At 34.4% G+C, this 20,942-nt stretch overlaps 1 non-coding gene and 2 pseudogenes across 1 annotated transcript; 1 reads left to right on the top strand and 2 right to left on the bottom strand.

The window, feature by feature from the left end:
* TRNAE-UUC lies at positions 3,397-3,468 on the top strand. The gene has a single exon. It is a non-coding gene; the product is annotated as a tRNA-Glu (tRNA).
* LOC107624096 lies at positions 3,587-6,863 on the bottom strand (annotated as a pseudogene).
* LOC107620468 lies at positions 9,416-10,273 on the bottom strand (annotated as a pseudogene).

A 20,942-nucleotide genomic window follows, 5' to 3' on the forward strand; every position in this document is an offset into this window, starting at 1 on the left:
ACAGTGTCGTTTCCATCATCCACCCCGTTCACACAACAGCATCGTTTCACTGCCACTACCACAATGCCTTTTATTCCCCCGCCTCTCTACTACCGTCACTCAAATCTTCCCCCTTCTTGAGATTCAGAGGTCTTCTTCTTCTTCTTCTTCTTCTTCTTCTTCTTCTTCCCCCTTCTCTGTTTGTTTGAACTCAAACTGTGCATCATAACAGGACAAAGACGGAACATGTTCATCCAAATGCAACAAATGCAACATCTTTCGTCTCTGATGTTCTATGCTGGGAAGCCTGTCATGGAAGTTGGAAGCGCCGACTTCCCAAACGCGCGGCTATGAATTCGCCTCTCGCTAAATCAATCTTTGGAATTGATGGTATTCATGTTTGTCCTCTAGTTCAATTTGATTTTGTAGCTGACATTTTGGTGAATGCGCGTTTGCGATTGGATTGCAGGGATTACTAGGGTTTTTTTCGGGTCTGATTTTGTTACTGTGATGAAATCTGATGATTTTTCTTGAGAGTTGTTGAAGCCTGAGATATTTGCGGCCATTATGGATTTCTATTCCTCTGGTTAACCGTTGTTTTAGGGGAGGGAAAGGGAAGGGGGAAGTGTGTTGGGGAGGGAGAGAAAATGGGGGTTGCGATGGGGAGGGAAGGGGAGGAGGTTGCATTGGGTAGGGGGATGGTTGCATGGGGAGGGAGATGGAGGGGGAGTCTGCGTTGGGGAGGGAGGGATTAGAATTGGAAGTAGTTTATCAGGTCACCAAAATATGGTGGCCATATCAGTATTGTGCTTGTCAGAGATTTGCTCCGACGAGTTCGGGGATACGCTTGTCAAATATTAAAATCTTTTAGCGACCATTTTGTAAAGACGGAACATGTTCATCCAAATGCAACCTATACCGTATCTTTCGTCTCTGATGTTCTATGCTGGGAAGCCTGTCATGGAAGTTGGAAGCGCCGACTTCCCAAACGCGCGGCTATGAATTCGCCTCTCGCTAAATCAATCTTTGGAATTGATGGTATTCATGTTTGTCCTCTAGTTCAATTTGATTTTGTAGCTGACATTTTGGTGAATGCGCGTTTGCGATTGGATTGCAGGGATTACTAGGGTTTTTTTCGGGTCTGATTTTGTTACTGTGATGAAATCTGATGATTTTTCTTGAGAGTTGTTGAAGCCTGAGATATTTGCGGCCATTATGGATTTCTATTCCTCTGGTTAACCGTTGTTTTAGGGGAGGGAAAGGGAAGGGGGAAGTGTGTTGGGGAGGGAGAGAAAATGGGGGTTGCGATGGGGAGGGAAGGGGAGGAGGTTGCATTGGGTAGGGGGATGGTTGCATGGGGAGGGAGATGGAGGGGGAGTCTGCGTTGGGGAGGGAGGGATTAGAATTGGAAGTAGTTTATCAGGTCACCAAAATATGGTGGCCATATCAGTATTGTGCTTGTCAGAGATTTGCTCCGACGAGTTCGGGGATACGCTTGTCAAATATTAAAATCTTTTAGCGACCATTTTGTCAATAACAAAAGTCAGGTACTATTTTGTCAGTGCCAAAATTTTTAGAATACTGATTTAATGTTTACCTCTATTTTTTTAATATTTAGAATACTGCATTTTAATTCGGTGACTGACCGACACTGTATTTTGATGTGTTTTTAGGACGCTATAAAATATAGATTATGTTAAGCATTTTCAATTTGACTAATCTATATGGTTAAATGTTATGCCAATATACTATCATAACCGTATCTTGCTTCTTTATTTTTCCTTTATTAACTATATCATAAGCATTAACTACTTAGTTGTTATGAGTATTTTATGTGTTGATTATCATATTATTATATTAGTATTTATATGTTTTACACTTTTAAGTTTTAACCAATATCTCTTTTTTTGTCGTTATGTGTATATTATTATTTTTAAAAAGTCTTTGACAGCCAAAATATAATTGTCTAAAAGACAATGCCTTACGCTCTAATATAAAGTAAATTGTGTTTATTCTAAATTTCTAAGCTTTTTATTCTTTTTTCATTGATTAACTTAACAAGTAACTGAATTTTTTGATAAGTATATAGTACAAATTATGCATGATCAATTATTGAGCATCATTTTTCGACATGTTGATGAAGTTATTAAGGACATGACTGTTACCAACATTTTAAAAAGAAGAGAAAGCCAAATCGTATATTCAAGAAACAAATTGATCAACTCTATCACTAAAGTAAAAGGTACACGTGAAATTAAATTACAATTTAGATTCTAGAAAAGAATATTTGGATTTTATGTAGATAATAATAACTAGTGAATAACATAGGAAAGTTAATCTTGGCTCTAGAACAGTAATATGCCTTGGTGAATGATCCAACCACAAGTGATGAGAAAATTAGACTCAAGGATATAGTTACATTCATTTTCAAGTTCAGAAGCAATTTAAACTACGGCTTTACATTGTTATGGTTAATTTAAAAACTAAACCTGTTTTTAGTTAACAAAAAATTTAGTTATGTATTTATTTTTGATTGACTGTTTACTCTTTATTTAACTTTCTCAACCTTACTTCTCAGAAAAGTGCAATCAAGTTATGTAATTAGTTTCATTTATATTGTTAGTTCCATCAAAAAAATATTACCTATTAGCTATGATGCACGGACATAAACATTGAATACATACGACATGGGATATGTCAACACACTAATTTTAAAATTTTATAAGATATGGAACACACATATATATATAAAATATAAAGTATGTTTTAAATAAATCGTGATAATATTTAGATATTTTATTGATATTAAAATATAATATCTTATTTTAATTATATAAAATATTTAAAATATTTTTTTTGTTAATAAATAATAATATATACGATTTCTAAATTTATTTCAGAATATAAGTTAAGAATAAGATTGGATATACTAACATATGATGGTATTTAGGTGTGTCCAAATGTGTTTAGTAAACATTTTTTTAGTTTTACTAAAATACGGTTAGACACAGCAGACATGCGTATCAAACGAGTATTGATGAGTGTCGTGTTCGAAATGTGTCTGATATATAAACCCGGCAACTCAATAAAGTGTTCATTACTTAATCAAAGTCCAATATAGTTGAAGCCTTACAATTCTACGTTAAATAAGTGTTAAAAGCTTTAATAAGAGGTTTTAATAATAATTATAAATTTATAATAGATTTGAATATGAATAAGGTATTGCAAAAATCTGAAATATAAAATACACAACGTATATAAATATAGGGTGATAAATTGTAAATTATTGTATGTGTGGGCGACTGGGTGTAATATCTAGTCTTCCCAATTTACACCTGTGAACACGATAGGAATTATCTTTGAGCAATTGTTTTTCAAAATTCTTCACCAAAACATTTGCAAATTTAATTCAATAATTCCGTTGTCGTCCAGCGGTTAGGATATCTGGCTTTCACCCAGGAGACCCGGGTTCGATTCCCGGCAACGGAATTTATTTTTTCTGCATGTATATGCATCGCCAATGCTACCCTATGTCATTATCAAATTCCAATTTTATCGTCTCACTCTTCAACAATTGAAAGCTAAAAGATATTAAAATTCAAGCAAGTTAAGATTTTAACATCACTTTTAAGGGCAATAGTCCTGAAGAGAATATACTTTGACCAGTTAAGTACCAAAGATTGTTTGTATCATTCATGCACAACTATATGGTAAATAATACAAGAAGAAAGGAGCATAGCCTAAGTGACTGTGTAATTGTGTTGCTTTATCTATGAGCTTTTTTATTATTGGATCTCAATAACATAGCTTATTTAGTCACTGGTAGTTCTCATTTTTCAGGCAAATTGCAAGGGACAGAATCCCATTATGCAATTCTTCTACTTTCCAAAGTCATCTCATATTCTTCAATGGATTTAAAAAGCTCATAGAAGTTGCCTTTTCCAAAACCCCCACATCCACCTTTTTGGTACACCTTGCCTTCTTCATCCTTGAGCATGCATCCAATTCTCTGAATTATCTCTATAAAAATGGTTGGCCTGCAAATTTAAGACAAACAAGAACCAATCATCATTCATAGCATAAATAAGAACAATATCTCAAAATGATTATAGTTGGTCAACTACTATATACAGTCCTAGATTTCAAACATAATTATTTTCATTTGAAATTGGTAGTCGAAAATTTTGAGATCATTTGACTTGACTAAATTATAGACTATCAACTTCAGGCAAAGACCGCAACTAAAATGCGCCGCAAATTGCAATTGTGATTCAATAAAATTCACTGACCTATCACCAACAGGTTTGGTGAAAATCTGAAGCAGAGTCCCCTGATCATCTCTATCAACAAGAATCCCAAGCTCCTCACTCTCCTTAATCTGCTCATCACTCAGCACATCACCGGCACGCTTTTGCAAGTTCCGCTAATACGTTGGCGGCGGAGACGGCATGAACTGAAAACCACCGATGAAGCTTCTCTTCCTCATCTCCCTCAGAGTTCTGAATATGTCTTAGGAGACCAAGCCAAGTGCTGCAACCCTGCACCTTCGTTGTGCTCCAGGTACGTCTCAATCTGGCTCTTCCTCTTTGTTCCGTACACCAGTTCGTTCAACGGAAGAAGAACCATCTCATAGTTGCTCGCAAGAACCACCGAGTTCAGCCCTGACTCACTCGTTCCAACGTCCTCCGCCGTAAACTCAGCGAACTCGTGGAATCCGGTGAATTTCTTCTAGTAATTCACTGCCGGCGCCAGATCCCGCAATCTAGCTCCGGGAACGACGAATCAGCCTCCACGGCTTCGAATCCAGGGAGGAACCGTAAGCCAGGATTTCGGTCAGATTCTCGGGTCGGGTCGGAGTAGCTGATGTAGCGGAGAACGACGTCGCCGTAGAGTTGAACCTCGGCGAATCCGACGCTGTTGTCGAGGAGAACCGCCGGAGATACAGGTTCGCGCCATTGGCGACGCTGGCGGAGAAGGCGGCGGAGACGTCTTCCACCTCGATGGTGACGGCGCGGACGGCGAGGCCGTGTTTAGCTGCGAAGGAGTGACAATCGGAGGCAGAGAAGGAGGGAATGGCAGCGGAGGCATCGCCGCCGGAGATTGAGGCGGAGTAAGGGGCGGAGAAGAGGAAATTGAGGTTGCCGGAGCGGAGGAGGTAGGAAGCATGAACAGCGTTTTCGGTGGATAGGTCGGATTTCGCTACGATTGGCATTCTGAGACCCCAAGAGAAGCGGCTGGCGGCGTTGTTGCGTCAGTGCACCAGAACTCCACATGGTGGAACCGGATTACCTTGAAGCGGTCCGATTTTGGGTTGGTTCGGACAAAGTTTTTGAATCCGACCAGCTTAAAACCCGGTTCGGGGGAAGATGAGGAAGCGTTTTGTTGCGTTTGGGTAACCATGACTGTGTGGAGGGAATGTGATGGAAAGTGCTTCAAGTTGAAGGTGGTAATGGTGTTGATAAAGTGCGGGAATGAGGAGGGAGGGTGACACGTGGAGGGTGTTGGTTGGTTGAGAGGGTGGGAATTATGGGCTGGTTATGTTGCGAGTTGCAATATGTTACTGCAGTAGCCCAGGGGGGAATCCCCCCCCCAAATTTAGTTTTTATTTTAAAATAAAAAAAAATTAGTCTAGTCCTTCCTTTTTTTTAGGAAAAACTACCATTTGTACTCATAAACTTTACAAACACTGACAAAAATATCCATGGAAGAAGAAAAGTGACTTTGTACTCATGAAAAAACGTCATTAAAACGTTAGCTCTGTTAAGTTAAAAGTCAACATGGCACGTTAACTGCTTACCTGACTTTTGATTTTTAATTTGAATTTTTTTAAGAACCTTATAGAAGAGAGAGAGAGAAACGTTAGAGGCACTTCGCGCCATTCCATCTTCTTCCCCACCACCCTTATGCATGCCCTAGCAGAGAGAGAGAGACGTGAACCACTTACTGAACCCGACGCCACCAACCAATCCGCCCAACCGCCTCCGTCCGCCCAAAACACCACTGGCGACCAGCATCGCCCAATCCTTCTTCCATTTTCTTCTCCATTTTCCTATTTCTTCTCTCCTTTTCGCGTAGTCACTCTGTCTCTGCGCGAACAGCCCCTGCTTCGCATCTTCCAGTCCGACGAGGAACCAAGGGCGGCGAATTTTTGTGCCGATGCGACCGCCGCTCCTCCGCCTCGCCCAATTTCTTCGTCCTTCCCTCTCATCAGCGTAGGTTCAATTCCCTTTCCCTGCTTCCCTGTCTTTTTTCTCTTTATTTTTATTACTTTTTCATTCTGTTTTAGTGATCTGGGTAGGTTAAGTTACATGATTTCTGTGTTTTGGAGTGAATGTGTTTGCTGTGGCTGAATTTTCTGGGTTGTTTGATGCCAACATAGAACTAAACACGCTGTCTGAATTTGTTGCACACCACATGCTCGATATATCGCCTGAATGAAGTTTTTTATTTAAACCTTATATCTGATCAGCATAGGACTTAAGTTTTGTTTTCATTAGGCATTTTAATTCACAAATATGCAGTTTTCTGAACTTCGTGATGATGATTGTGATTAAACTTTAGTTATGCGCTAGTTGAATGTCCTTGTTGAACACTAAGTTATCTATATGTTGTTGTCACTCAATGAAGAGATACCTACCTAACAAAATGTAATTTAGTAAATTCTTCATATTTTACACAGTTGAAAACAATACCACCACCACCATAAGATAATTATAGTTTTCAGGAGACATTTTTCTGAAACATTCACTATTTTACACGGGTTGGCAGCAAACATAGCCTATTACATATTCCTCACCAAACATCATAACATGTATATCTCAAATCATTATTCTATAAATCAATAAATGAAAGTTGAAACCCCATTTTCCATGTAATAAATAATGGAAAGGATTAAGGGATGTATTGGGCTTATGAATGCAGTTTAGCTAAAATTTCAAATAATGTATAACTAAAATTTTACTAATTCTCAATTATTCTAATAAATTTAAATCATATCTTTTTTATTGTGTAATAGATTTATAGAAACAATAGTCATTTAATTATTGAGTGAATCATATTTTATAATTTAATAATTAGAAAAGTCATAAACATTGTCCAAACTTTTTCGTGAATCAATTTTAGTGAAAATAGACAATTAACTTTCCCATGAACCATGATTTGTTCATTTAGTGGTAATAGACATACCTACATAATTAATAAGATTTACATGAATAATAATACTTTAAGAAACTAATTATCACGTTAATGTTTGAGCCGTAAGTCGTTGTTTATCAAAAGTTTATCTTCATTTCCTTTCTTTATCTTAAATATTTTTTATTTTAAATTTTTATCTATTGTATAACTAAAATATTTTTATCTATTTTATCTTAAATATTTTTATCTATTGCAGTTTAGCTTCTCTTATTACTTGTCTCAAATAAAGTGCAACTGTTTTCTGAACTTTTTGATGATGATTGTGATTAAACTTTGGTTATGCACTAGTTGAATGTCCTTGTTGAAATAGTAGGTGTATTGATATGGACTGTTCATTCTTTTTTTATTGACAGAAATAGCTACCACGACGCATATCACATTAATAATACACCATAGAGATAGACTTGAAAGGGGATCGAATGGCAAGTTGTGTTATGCAGAAGGTGAAATTACTGAGGTGGAGAGAGTTAACATGGATACTCTGAATGGCTTCTTCATTAGTGACCTACTGAAAGATATTGGGTATCCAATCATCTCTGATTTCTACTGGGGACAGCCTGGAATGGAAATTGAGGGTGGTTTGAGGCTTTTGCGACTTGACATGGATGTCGTTAAGATGTATGAAGCTGCTGTGGAGAATGGGCATAAGATTGAATTATACACAGAGCACCCAATTAGCCATACCACAACCTTCTGTTGTTAGACCTACATCACCAACTAACCAACCGCCTCCAAGAGTTACCAGACAAACAATGCATGGTGCAAGTCGAGAGACCACTACACGATTTATGCGATTCATGCCAACTCCACCATCCACAATTCAAACACCAGGCAGATGGTCAGTACCTGGGTTCTGTCCACCAACAGGAGCATCTTCAAGTGGCAACAACAACGGGATTTTTAGTGGCAGCAGCAACTCCACACCCAACAAATAGGATTTTCTAGTGTGAATTTATTTTTTGATGAAGTACTTACTGTAATGAGAGCTCTATGAACTCTTATATTATGGTTTTTTTGTAACTTATGCCTAGTAATTAAACATAAGTCACTTTTCTTCTTCCATGGATACTTTTGTCAGCGTTCGTAAAGTTCATGGGTACAAATGGTAGTTTTTCCCTTTTTTTATTTTCCAGCCCTCCCCTCTCTTTTTGTTCTATCTTTTCTAAATCCCCCCCCTTTTAATTTCTAAAAAAATCCAGCCCAGAGCCGCAGGTACATAGAAGTAAAGGGGCAATCGCCCCCCAAAATTTTAGTTTTTATTTTAGAAAAAATAGTTTAGTCCTCTCCTTTTTTTATTTCCCAGTCCCTCCTCTCTTTTTGTTCTATCTTTTCCAAATCTCCCCCTTTAATTTCTAAAAAAATCCAGCCCAATAGTCCATTTTCTATCCTTTTTTTATTTCCCAACCCCTATCCCTTTTTTTAATTCTCAACGTACAATCATTCCCCAATTTCCATCCCCTTTTTTTTATTTTTCAGCATACAACCAATCTCTCCCTCTTCCCTTCCCGCCCTGGCTTTCCAAAATTTCAGGTAACAACTTTTTCTTTTTTTCTTTTTCTTTATCTCTTTAATCTTCTTATCTTTTACAGTTTTACCTCTTTGACTTTTATTTTTTTTGTTTTTTGCAGATTAAAAAAAAAAGATAATAGTTTAACAAGTGATTTTTCACTCTTCTTTCTAAAAAAATGTTCTATTTTTATTCTTTTTTATATATTTAGTTATTTACTTAATTAGTTAATTTATTATTATTTGTTAATTAAGTTTATGTTATTATATGTTAGTTTGTATATTTAGTTTTTTTTATTAGTTAACTATTTAATTACAATTTTATATTATTTATACTAGGATGTCTAAATAGTTAGCCTAGCTCCGCCCCTGCAGTAGCCATAGGATGATAGGATAGAGATTTGAGACGATGAGGACGAGGAAGAGAGTATGGAAGGACAACGACATTGAGTTGAGTTTGAAACTCTAGAGATCATCATAATCATGTGAGTAAACTACCATTTGTACCCACGAAAGTTGAAAACGCTGACATATCTACCCATAGAAAAAAGAAATTACCATTTGTACCCATAAAAAATTATTTTTACAGGCAAAATTATTCAAACACTAAAAAATTACCTAAAATCACTAAATTACCCTCATCTTCACCACCACACCACCTCCTTCACCCAATCACCTTTCTAACCCTGACCCTCTTCACCCAGCCACCACCCCTCTTTTCTAACCCTAACCCTCTTCACCCAGTCACCACCCTTCTTTTTCTTTCTAATCTCAAATCCCACCACCCAATACATTCCTTTATCTCTCTGTAAAGCTTTTCTTGGACTTTCGGATTCGCAATCAGCTGCGCTATCTCCCATTCCACTGCCATCGCCGTCGTGTCCATTCCCCCGTTCAGGAACTTTGAGCAGAGGGAAACCAATTCATCATTTAGAGGACCAGATTTCCTCCCTTCAACCTTCAAATCGAATAGTGTGTCAAGGTATGAGAACGTTGTTGCGATTTCGTCGGAGCCTGGATTCTCTATAGCTTTTCTTCTCTGTTCAATCAACGGTACAATGAAATCCACCTGTTCCTTTCGAACTTGTAACACTATTTTCCTCTGTTTCGAGAAGAAAGGACTCAGGATCGGAAGTTAATCATCGAGTCTTGGATTCAGAGTTATGAGAACGTTCTTCATCACTTGATCTATTTTCTCCACCTTGTGTTCTTCCATGTCGAGGCCAAAACACATTGCAACGAGGATACAGAACGTCGCGAACCTCGCATCTTTGCGGACGAAGACAACGCCATTATTGTTCTCTGCTTCAGTTCTGAGCCGGTTGATGAGATTCTCCATGGCATTGTCCCTCACGGTACGGAACTCCCTCAGCCTGGTGGAGCTCAGCATGTTCTGAACCATGTTCCGCCGCAGAGACTTCCAAACCGGTCCATAAACGGCGGCATTAATGGTGAACTTGTTAGAGCTGAAGATAGTCCTGGTAGGATATCTCATCAATGTGGGATTGGAGATTAGAAAGAGAAAGAGGGGTGGTGGCTGGGTGAAGAGGGTTAGGGTTAGAAAGGTGATTGGGTGAAGGAGGTGGTGTGGTGGTGAAGATGAGGGTAATTTAGGAATTTTAGGTAATTTTTTAGTGTTTGGATAATTTTGCCTATAAAAATAATTTTTTATGGGTACAAATGGTAATTTCTTTTTTCTATGGGTAGATATGTCAGCGTTTTCAACTTTCGTGGGTACAAATGGTAGTTTACTCTTTTTGTTAAATATTCAAATGTGGTTTTATTGGGTTGGCTAATTAGGCGTGAACTACTTTTTTCGGTCCACTCAACTCAACCCCCAACCTATTATGGCTAAATTTGTCAAACCTAGACTACCTATACTTATGCCTAGATTCGAGTAACATTATTAATTTTAACATAAAATGACATTTTACTTAATGATCAGTCCGTAATCCTTTATCAATTAAAGGTTATTTAATAAAAATAATTTAAATTCAAAATTTTTAATAATTATCCATTTTAAAAATAATAGACAAAATTATTAACAGAAAAAAACACTAAATCTACAAAGTTCCTAGTCAAGTTATTTATTGACAATATAAATTTTATTTTTTCTCTCCAATAATACAAACTTTTACTATCTATTAATACGGAAAACCGTCCAATACTTGGTTCTAAAGTAATATACTTTGGAGACAGATGGTAACGGCTGAGGGGAAAGAAAAGAGAACCACGTTGAAAAAAGAAAAAAATTTGGTAAAAATTTTTTTTTAAATCATAATTAATCAAAATTTTTTAAAATTTATTTTATGTATATAATTTAATAATATTTTGATTTTTTTATCTCATTTTCTTATTGATCTATTTATCATAATTTTATCAGTTCTATTTATTAATGATATTAATTATAATATCATATCTCTAATTATTAGACATTTTTATAACAATTATTCTTCATATACAAGTCATTTGTTGATACAAGTTTATACAAGTTATTCATTTATATTTATGCGTGCACGTTTTTCTTCTTGTCATTACTGCACTTTCTTCTTCTTCTTCTTGTTGCACCTTCTTCTTCTTTAATTATCTCGTTGTTGAAGATAATGAATAATTCAAGTTCAGATTGTCAATTGAACCAGAATGAAATTGATTATTATTTTGAATCCAATCAAGTGGCTGAAGTGTGGTTCGATTCTAGTTAATTTTTTCGTTAGTAGTTTATGATTCTGTAGGTGAATAATATTTCATTGTTGATGGTTTGAATTAAATATAATGTAAAAGTTCTGAATTAAAGAAAATATTTTTCTGTATTTGCAGTAAATTTAATTTGGGCGTAACACGAAGATATTTAGGTGTAACACGAAGATATTTGAGTGTATTGTTTAAGAATTTTCGGTGTATGTGTGCTGATAAGTTCTGTATAATTCAAAATTTTTCCTCTTCCTCATCTTCTGTTGCTTCTTCTTCTTCTTCATCTTCTTATTTCATATTCTCATAATTCTTCTTAAGAGGAAAAAATCAAACAAAGAAGAAAAAATACATGATGTTATAAAATCAATAGAAAGAGGAGGAGGAAAAAAAGTGCAGCAACAACAACAATAATAAATTGGGTGAAGGAGGTGGTGTGGTGGTGAAGATGAGGGTAATTTAGGAATTTTAGGTAATTTTTTAGTGTTTGGATAATTTTGCCTATAAAAATAATTTTTTATGGGTACAAATGGTAATTTCTTTTTTCTATGGGTAGATATGTCAGCGTTTTCAACTTTCGTGGGTACAAATGGTAGTTTACTCTTTTTGTTAAATATTCAAATGTGGTTTTATTGGGTTGGCTAATTAGGCGTGAACTACTTTTTTCGGTCCACTCAACTCAACCCCCAACCTATTATGGCTAAATTTGTCAAACCTAGACTACCTATACTTATGCCTAGATTCGAGTAACATTATTAATTTTAACATAAAATGACATTTTACTTAATGATCAGTCCGTAATCCTTTATCAATTAAAGGTTATTTAATAAAAATAATTTAAATTCAAAATTTTTAATAATTATCCATTTTAAAAATAATAGACAAAATTATTAACAGAAAAAAACACTAAATCTACAAAGTTCCTAGTCAAGTTATTTATTGACAATATAAATTTTATTTTTTCTCTCCAATAATACAAACTTTTACTATCTATTAATACGGAAAACCGTCCAATACTTGGTTCTAAAGTAATATACTTTGGAGACAGATGGTAACGGCTGAGGGGAAAGAAAAGAGAACCACGTTGAAAAAAGAAAAAAATTTGGTAAAAATTTTTTTTTAAATCATAATTAATCAAAATTTTTTAAAATTTATTTTATGTATATAATTTAATAATATTTTGATTTTTTTATCTCATTTTCTTATTGATCTATTTATCATAATTTTATCAGTTCTATTTATTAATGATATTAATTATAATATCATATCTCTAATTATTAGACATTTTTATAACAATTATTCTTCATATACAAGTCATTTGTTGATACAAGTTTATACAAGTTATTCATTTATATTTATGCGTGCACGTTTTTCTTCTTGTCATTACTGCACTTTCTTCTTCTTCTTCTTGTTGCACCTTCTTCTTCTTTAATTATCTCGTTGTTGAAGATAATGAATAATTCAAGTTCAGATTGTCAATTGAACCAGAATGAAATTGATTATTATTTTGAATCCAATCAAGTGGCTGAAGTGTGGTTCGATTCTAGTTAATTTTTTCGTTAGTAGTTTATGATTCTGTAGGTGAATAATATTTCATTGTTGATGGTTTGAATTAAATATAATGTAAAAGTTCTGAATTAAAGAAAATATTTTTCTGTATTTGCAGTAAATTTAATTTGGGCGTAACACGAAGATATTTAGGTGTAACACGAAGATATTTGAGTGTATTGTTTAAGAATTTTCGGTGTATGTGTGCTGATAAGTTCTGTATAATTCAAAATTTTTCCTCTTCCTCATCTTCTGTTGCTTCTTCTTCTTCTTCATCTTCTTATTTCATATTCTCATAATTCTTCTTAAGAGGAAAAAATCAAACAAAGAAGAAAAAATACATGATGTTATAAAATCAATAGAAAGAGGAGGAGGAAAAAAAGTGCAGCAACAACAACAATAATAAAAAAAACGACGATGAAGATGCAATACGCGAAGAAAAAAGAGGAGAAACGCAAAGAAGGAGGAGAAGAAGGAGGAGGAGGAGGAGGAGGAGGAACGCAGGATATAAAGAGGAACAACGTGATTTCACACACGCGTTATGTAAGTGACTTGTACACCAAAAAGGCTTGTATGTGTAGTTAGGAGTGGAAATAGGCCAGGCCAGGCCAGGCTTTGCTCTTAACAGCGCCAGGCCAGGCTTTGCTCTTAACAGGCCTGGCCTGTCATGTAGTTAATTGGCTTGAGTCTGGTTTGCAGCCTGCTATAGGCTTTTTTCAAAGTACTAATCCTGGCCTGTTATTCAGCCTGGCCTGGCCTGAAACCTGTTAAAATGTCTGCTAATTTTTTTTACAAAAATAAAAATATTATTTAAAAATTTTTTTTAATAAACATATTTATATGTAAAATGTCATATTTAATATTTATAAGAATTTTTAAACTTTAAAGTATTTAAAATATACAAAACTATTTATAATTAAATATAATAAATTTAAAATATCTCATAATTTTGTTAATAATAAAAAATTTATTTATATATGTAATTATATATTAAAAGGCCCAAGCAGGCCTGACAGGCCAATAAGGGTAATTAGTGAGCCTGGACCTAGCTTATTAACATAATAAGGTTTTTATAAGAGTCTGAGCCTGTGCCTATTTTATAACAGGCCAGGTCAGGCCAGGGCAAACACAGGCCAGGCTACAGGCCCCTGGCAGGCTGCCTGCCCTTTTTCACCCCTATATGTAGTGTAACACCCTACCATATAGAATCTTATGCTTAAGTCATAAGACAGAGGTGGTGAGGTATTACGAGCTCTAAAATCTTATGCTTAAGTAATATTATATATATATATATATATATATATATATATAAAATAACTAGGAGCCTTTGATAAAAAGTCAAAACAAAAGCGGTAAAACGAAAAGTGCAACACACACGAAATGACAACGTATACGAACCAAGATAAGAGTAAGCTAACATGGATATATACTAAAGAGTTCCAAAATACAATTAACAAGGCTCATGACTCAGCTCGCGAAGATAAACCGGCCAGAGCATATAAGTATATATATACATATATATAAGAGAACCCAAAAGAACCCAAAATACAAACTTTACAGAACCTGTTTCTCAAAAATAACCTCTAAGAGGAAGTTAATACATCATATACATAAGTAGTGGAGATAATAAGTATCTACATATACATGTAACCAAAATAAAGCCCAAAAAATACCAGAGATCTTCGCTATCAGAAGCTTCCAACATGCCTCAGTAAGGTGCCTCACGTCTTGCATCTGAAAACCACAAAATATATATGGGGTGAGAACCAGAAGTTCTCAACATAGTAACAGTGCCCACATATCTAACATATAATGTCCCGGAAAAGCCAAAGGCAATCTTAGAACTTTCGACGTTGATTTAAACTTATAAAACATAACTAAACCAAAATAGATTAGGAAACTAGCTAAGGGTCTTCATTCTATCTAAAACTCTCCTTTCGAACTCCACCGAACCTCCCAACCTCCATTGGAATAATTTATTCAAACATAATTATTACATACAAGGAAAAATACAACTAAGATTCAGATACAACAGATAAACAGGTAGCAAGTAGTTTATGCAATCAGTTAGGCAATTCAACACAACTAAGATTCAGATACAGCAGATAAACAGGTAGCAAGTAGTTTATGCAATCAGTTAGGCAATTCAAACAAAGCATACTAAACAAACACATAGATACATATGATGCATGCCTGTTCTATGGTTGATGAGTCTTATCTATCGGTTATATAGCCAACCCGACAAGTCTTAATAGCTAACCATTGGACTGTTCCTCTATTGTGCATCCCTAAAACTCAAGTAATTCTCAATCATAATCATATAACACACGCCGGTGTTTATCCACGGGGGCGTGCTCATCTAAAAATTTTACAGTATCTGGCCACACTTACGACATAGGGTCAGCAGAGTATCGAGTCTCAACCTGGAGCACGTGGTGGCTAGCCATTGCTTTCACCCAGAAAAACTCATATCTCAGATATTTGGAAGTGCAACAATCACATACTCAATCAATCATCATATAATCATAATCAGCCATAATTTCTTTATCAATATAGCCTTCCGGCTCATAATATAAATGGCACTTCCGCCATCATCATCATTAAACACATATAATCATTATCAGCTATGATTTATCATCAATTTACCTCTTTCTTCATCAACAAGTTACCTTCTTCATAGCCCTCACTATGTTTCATTACCCAAAATCCACCTACCAGGCTTTAAACAAGAGAAAATAGGATTTTGAAAGCTGGAGGAATGCCTTAGAAATAAAAAAATTAAAGTTTGGAAAAACAGGGGACTCGCGTACGCACCATTGCAAAACTGGACCTCTCGCGTACGCGTCACTGGTTTGCGTACGTGAGCTCCTCAACCCGAAGGCATTGCTCGCACCGCGTGCCATGTGGTCGCGTACGCAACCAAGAAAAAGACCATGTCCACATACACGACACACATCTCACGTACGCGAGCCCTTTGGACAGTGTCCAACGGCCACGTCGCGTGTGTTTCTTGCGTACGCATGCATAGCAGAAGTTCAAAAAGCTGCTAAGTCCAGAATTTTCAGTTTTGCACACTAAACTTTGATCGTGCATAACTTTTTCGTTTTAAAGTATTTTTCCTCCGTTCTTCAAACGGTGTAAACATATCGAACTAGTTTTTCTTTTTAAATAAGTTTGATACAAATCAAAGGTCCAGAGATCAAGTTATGCTCTGCCAAAGTTGATCAAAATCACGATTTTCATAAAACTTTACAAACCTCCACTTTTTAAAACATCAATTCCAAAACTTTTAAAACCAACCCAAACTTTACCAATTCAGTATTAAACATTTCCCAACACATATTTCTAACTTCCTCATTCAATCCACAACCTACCAATTTCCCACTTTCATCAATCTCAAAATTCAATAATATTCAATATTTCAAGTTCCAACACTACTCAACTTAATCAACCATTATGCATACCAATCAATATCAGATACAAATTACATACTCATCAACAAGAGCATCAACCACCACCTCTAAAACCATTAACCACATAATCAATACAATCCATCTCAACCAATCAACAACATTAATAATTCGGTTCCTATCCTAGGGTCACTAGCCTAAGTTTTCACAATACATTATATTTTAGATACGAGAAACCGAAACCATACCTTGGCCGATTCTTCGATAAACCCGGAACACCTGAAGCGTTCCTCGCACTACAAGCTATCAACCTTAGCTTTCAAAATTGATCCCAAGCTTCAATTTCCTTAAATAAGTTCCAATCTCATTGGTTTGACCTCCAATTTGATTTTCTTACTAACAACATTCAATCTAAATCACATATATCACTATAATTAATCCCTAAACTCAAAATCTCAACAATTTCATAAAAGGGTTAAGGTTCTTACCTTGCCCACAGCTCAAGTGAGCCACACCCAACAAAACTCACAAGCTAATTCGAACTTAAACCCCGAAATTAAATAATTTTCAACATAATTGTTCATTAAATTTGAAACTTAGGGAGGAAAAAACTAGAACACAGAGGTAGTTTTCTTACCTAATCAATGACTAGATTTTGTAGAGCTCGCCGTTGCGGTCGCGTGGCCACAAACGGTGCGGCGATCGGAGGTCGGAGAGAGAAGTTATGTTGGATTGAAATCAAACCAAGGGTTAGGTTTCATGGAAGTGTTCTTCCCCCTTGGGCAAATGATTCAGCGTGTTTTGCCGAAGGAGGGAGGAAAGAAGGCTGCCTTTAAGTGTGTTTGGGCTGAGTTGGGTTGGGCCTTGGGCCCAATACGAGCTCGGTTTGGCCCTTTCGGCCTAATAATAGGCCAAATTCTTTAAAATTAGTGTCAAAATTTCCTTTTTAATTAGTTCTATCACATTAAACTATAAAAATTTAATTTTCTAATTTTTTCAAATAAATATTAATTTATGAGTTAATTATTCATTAATTATTTGGGTTTTACATGTAGCAGTACTCTTCTTATAATCACTACTTAATATTCCCTTTTATAATTTGAAATTTATATTTAAGAATACAATAAACAATAATAAAAGTAAAAAACTGTAATAATAATATTCATTAAATGACTTTAATTGTAATTGAGTTTTAATTCCTTTATTTCATTTATTATCATTCTAGGAGTTAGCAAACGTAAAGGCCTTGTTTAATAGGTTTATCATTATTAGAAGAATCATGAAGGCTGTATACTCTCTCAGAGGTCAAAAATCACAATTTTAGTTCAATTACAAGTACAATTGGGATAGATTACGGAAATTTACAAGAAGTCGCCTTTATCATTGCAAATAATATGATATTTGAATTCGACCTTAACACAGTACCTATGTCGGAAGGAGTTGAAGAATAAGTTGAACAACAGATGGACTCACCCAATGAGATTGTTGTCAGTCAACCAATTTTTAAGAATATGAAAAACTATGCTAGCTTTGATAAGGTATGGTAATAAACTGATTTTTTATATGCATTTATAATTATACTGTACTAAATAAGTTTATAGACAGAACATTCATAAGTTCATATACATAACATCCATAATTACCAACAACTAATATCTAAAAGTTAAATTCATGTTTATTAGATATTACATCCATACACATATCATTTTTTAGTTATTGCATAACTAACTATCAAGTTAACACATAAGTTTTTAAATTTTATTATAATTGAATTTGAAAAAATGTCAAATTCTTAAATTAATTTATTCAATTGATAAATTCATACACATAACATCTATAATTTCATATTAATAATATCCATAATTTTATACTCATAATATTCATAATTTCATACATATGATGTCTATAATTAATAAATTTTTATAATTAATATTACCAAATTTAAATTATGTTTCTTATTGTATTCTTCAAATTATCTCATATGTGCACTAATAGGTCATGATTTTAATTATTTTAATATTTTTATTTAATATTTATATGTATGCTTATTTATTGATTTTAATATGACGAGTTAATAATTATTTTTAAAAATTTATTTTTTAATTTTTGTTTATATTTTATTTTTTAATAGTCTATATATAAAATATGAGTTGTATAGTAGAAGTTGTTAAAATTTTTTAATTTAACCTTCATAATTTCTGTAGAAAAATTACATTTTAATGGGTAATAATGTGATTGAGAGATGTTAGGAATTTAATTTGGAAAAAACTGAAATTAATTTTAGAAAGAACATTAATGACTCTAAACACGCAAAAAAAGGGTAAGTAATAAGGAGGGTGAGTGACAAGGAGGTGTATGTCACTTGCTTATCAATAGAATGAGAATTTTTACGTGACATTTCTATATTGTAATTAATTTTTGACTGCCTAGCATCAAAATATGATTAGAAAATAGAAAGTGGCTTATCAATGTGTTCCGGACAAAAGTGAACATAACCGACCAAGAGATTAAAGCCGTAACCGACCTTACGGGATAACGGTCGGATACCACAACGGATATGCCACCATAATCCATAATCGCCAAATCCCGAAAAATAATGCGTCGTAATGAGCACTTAATACCGGAAAAATGGCAGCCCTAAAGGGCAAAGACTAAAAGGGAGAGGCAACCACCAGGTAAACACACGAAAACTCACTTACAACCTCACACTTTACTGACTTTAGCATCAGAGTATCTTGCAGGTTGCCCACCTGGTCTGATTCTGCACTTGACAAAGTTGGGATCCTCTACCTCCACCTCTTTAGATCGTGACTACGCTCCAAGCACGAACATTTGGCGCCGTCTGTGAGGATACGTCGCTTGTCTATTCTAAATTCTACTCTGAGATGAATTCAGCACAACACATGTTCACAAGATGAACAATGTAGGAAAAAGAGAAAAAAATGCATGGTCACAAAAGACAAGCATTAAACCACATAATATAAAAATTCCACCAAAGAGATGGAGATGTTTACAAATTTAAATTTGTGACCATATCATTATATGTTTTAAATGCTTATAATTGCTAAACCAATTAAATAGTCAATGATTTGAAGACTGTAACAATGTAAAAATTGTGAAGTAAGAAATCGAATTTTTTTTTTTTTGCAAATTTACCACAAAAGATACACCTTGACACCCAGAGATCGAAGTTTATAAAAGTAGAAGACAAAAACTTGTTCTCACGTTAAAAATTCTAATTAAGCTCCTTGAAACCAAACCACGTTCATAGTTAGACATGTAAAGGTCTAACAGCATCATATAAAGTGTTCAAAAGTGTTTTTGCTCTTTCGAGTTTAGGAGTTATCTGAATAAAAATGTAGAGAGTAGGTTGGAGACACGATGTTACCGACATCTTCCTATTTTGTGTTGATAATTCTTCGAGTTCGTCATTCCCAATGGTGGGGTTGTTCCTGTAAAGACTCCAACGCTCAAGTTAGCATGGGTTGCAAGAAGAACCAAGTTAGAGATCATACCTTAGTGCAAGTATTTGGAATAGTGCATATATTGTGAGGTTGTGATGTCATGAACTCCTCTCTTTATGTCCTTTAGAGACTATGAATTGCCTTTTAGGTTAAGTTGATCTATGAGAATGAGTTGCTATTCTCATGAATTATTTGATACTTTATTGTGGTCCCTCTTTGTATGATGCTCTTAGGCCTTTTTATATTCAATATTATAACATTCTCTTTTAATAGTAGAATGATAGTTACAACATAACAATTAACCTCATAAAATTGAGTTATTAGACATTAGAATGAGTTATGAGGAATTAATGTCCTCTTTGTAAGATATGCTTTGTAATTTGAGAGAATACTTAATTATCAAATCAGTTCCTTAGAACCTATACTATTGAACCCGGTTCTTAGTATTGGGCTTATAGAAATATTCTAGAACAAACCCCAAAATCGGTATGTATTTCTTTCAAGAAAGATTTTTTAAATTTCAGATCTCAACCCAAGCATCTTATCCTTTAAGATAGAGCTTTTTATTTTACTTTTTTTTTATAAAGTCTGAACTCTGACCATAACTTCTATCAATCATAGGTTATCACCTCAATTTATGAGTTTGGGAGTTAGAGTTTTTTTTTCAAAGTTAAATATTATGATTCTTCGATCAATAGTCGATGCTTCTATTCTTTGAATGTCAAAATAATTTTCTTGAATTTTTTTATTTGGTTTCATGGACTTCCTATAGTAGGTACCCCTAACTCGTAGCTTGTAGGCACGAGCTCCGAGTTTTCGAGATTCTGATGAAGACATATCAAAATAAATTCAAGTTGTCAAAATCAATAATTATTAAATTTACTATACATGAAATAGTAATTCAATCATAAAAATGTTGAGTTTAAAATAAAGAAATTGTTTTTCTTAAACCAATTGCTTGATGAATTTTTTCATTTAAGTGAAATCTATCTAAATGAAATTTTTTCTATCTAAAGCAATTGTTTTCACAATTGAATGATGGATTTTTCTAATTTAGATTAGTTGACTCATGAATTTTTTCAATAAATAGTTATTTAGAGTTTATTTTTTTATTTCTACTATAAATTTTTATTATTATTTTTTAAATGATAAT

Source organism: Arachis ipaensis, chromosome B10 (assembly GCF_000816755.2).
Source record: "Arachis ipaensis cultivar K30076 chromosome B10, Araip1.1, whole genome shotgun sequence".
NCBI lineage: Eukaryota > Viridiplantae > Streptophyta > Magnoliopsida > Fabales > Fabaceae > Arachis > Arachis ipaensis.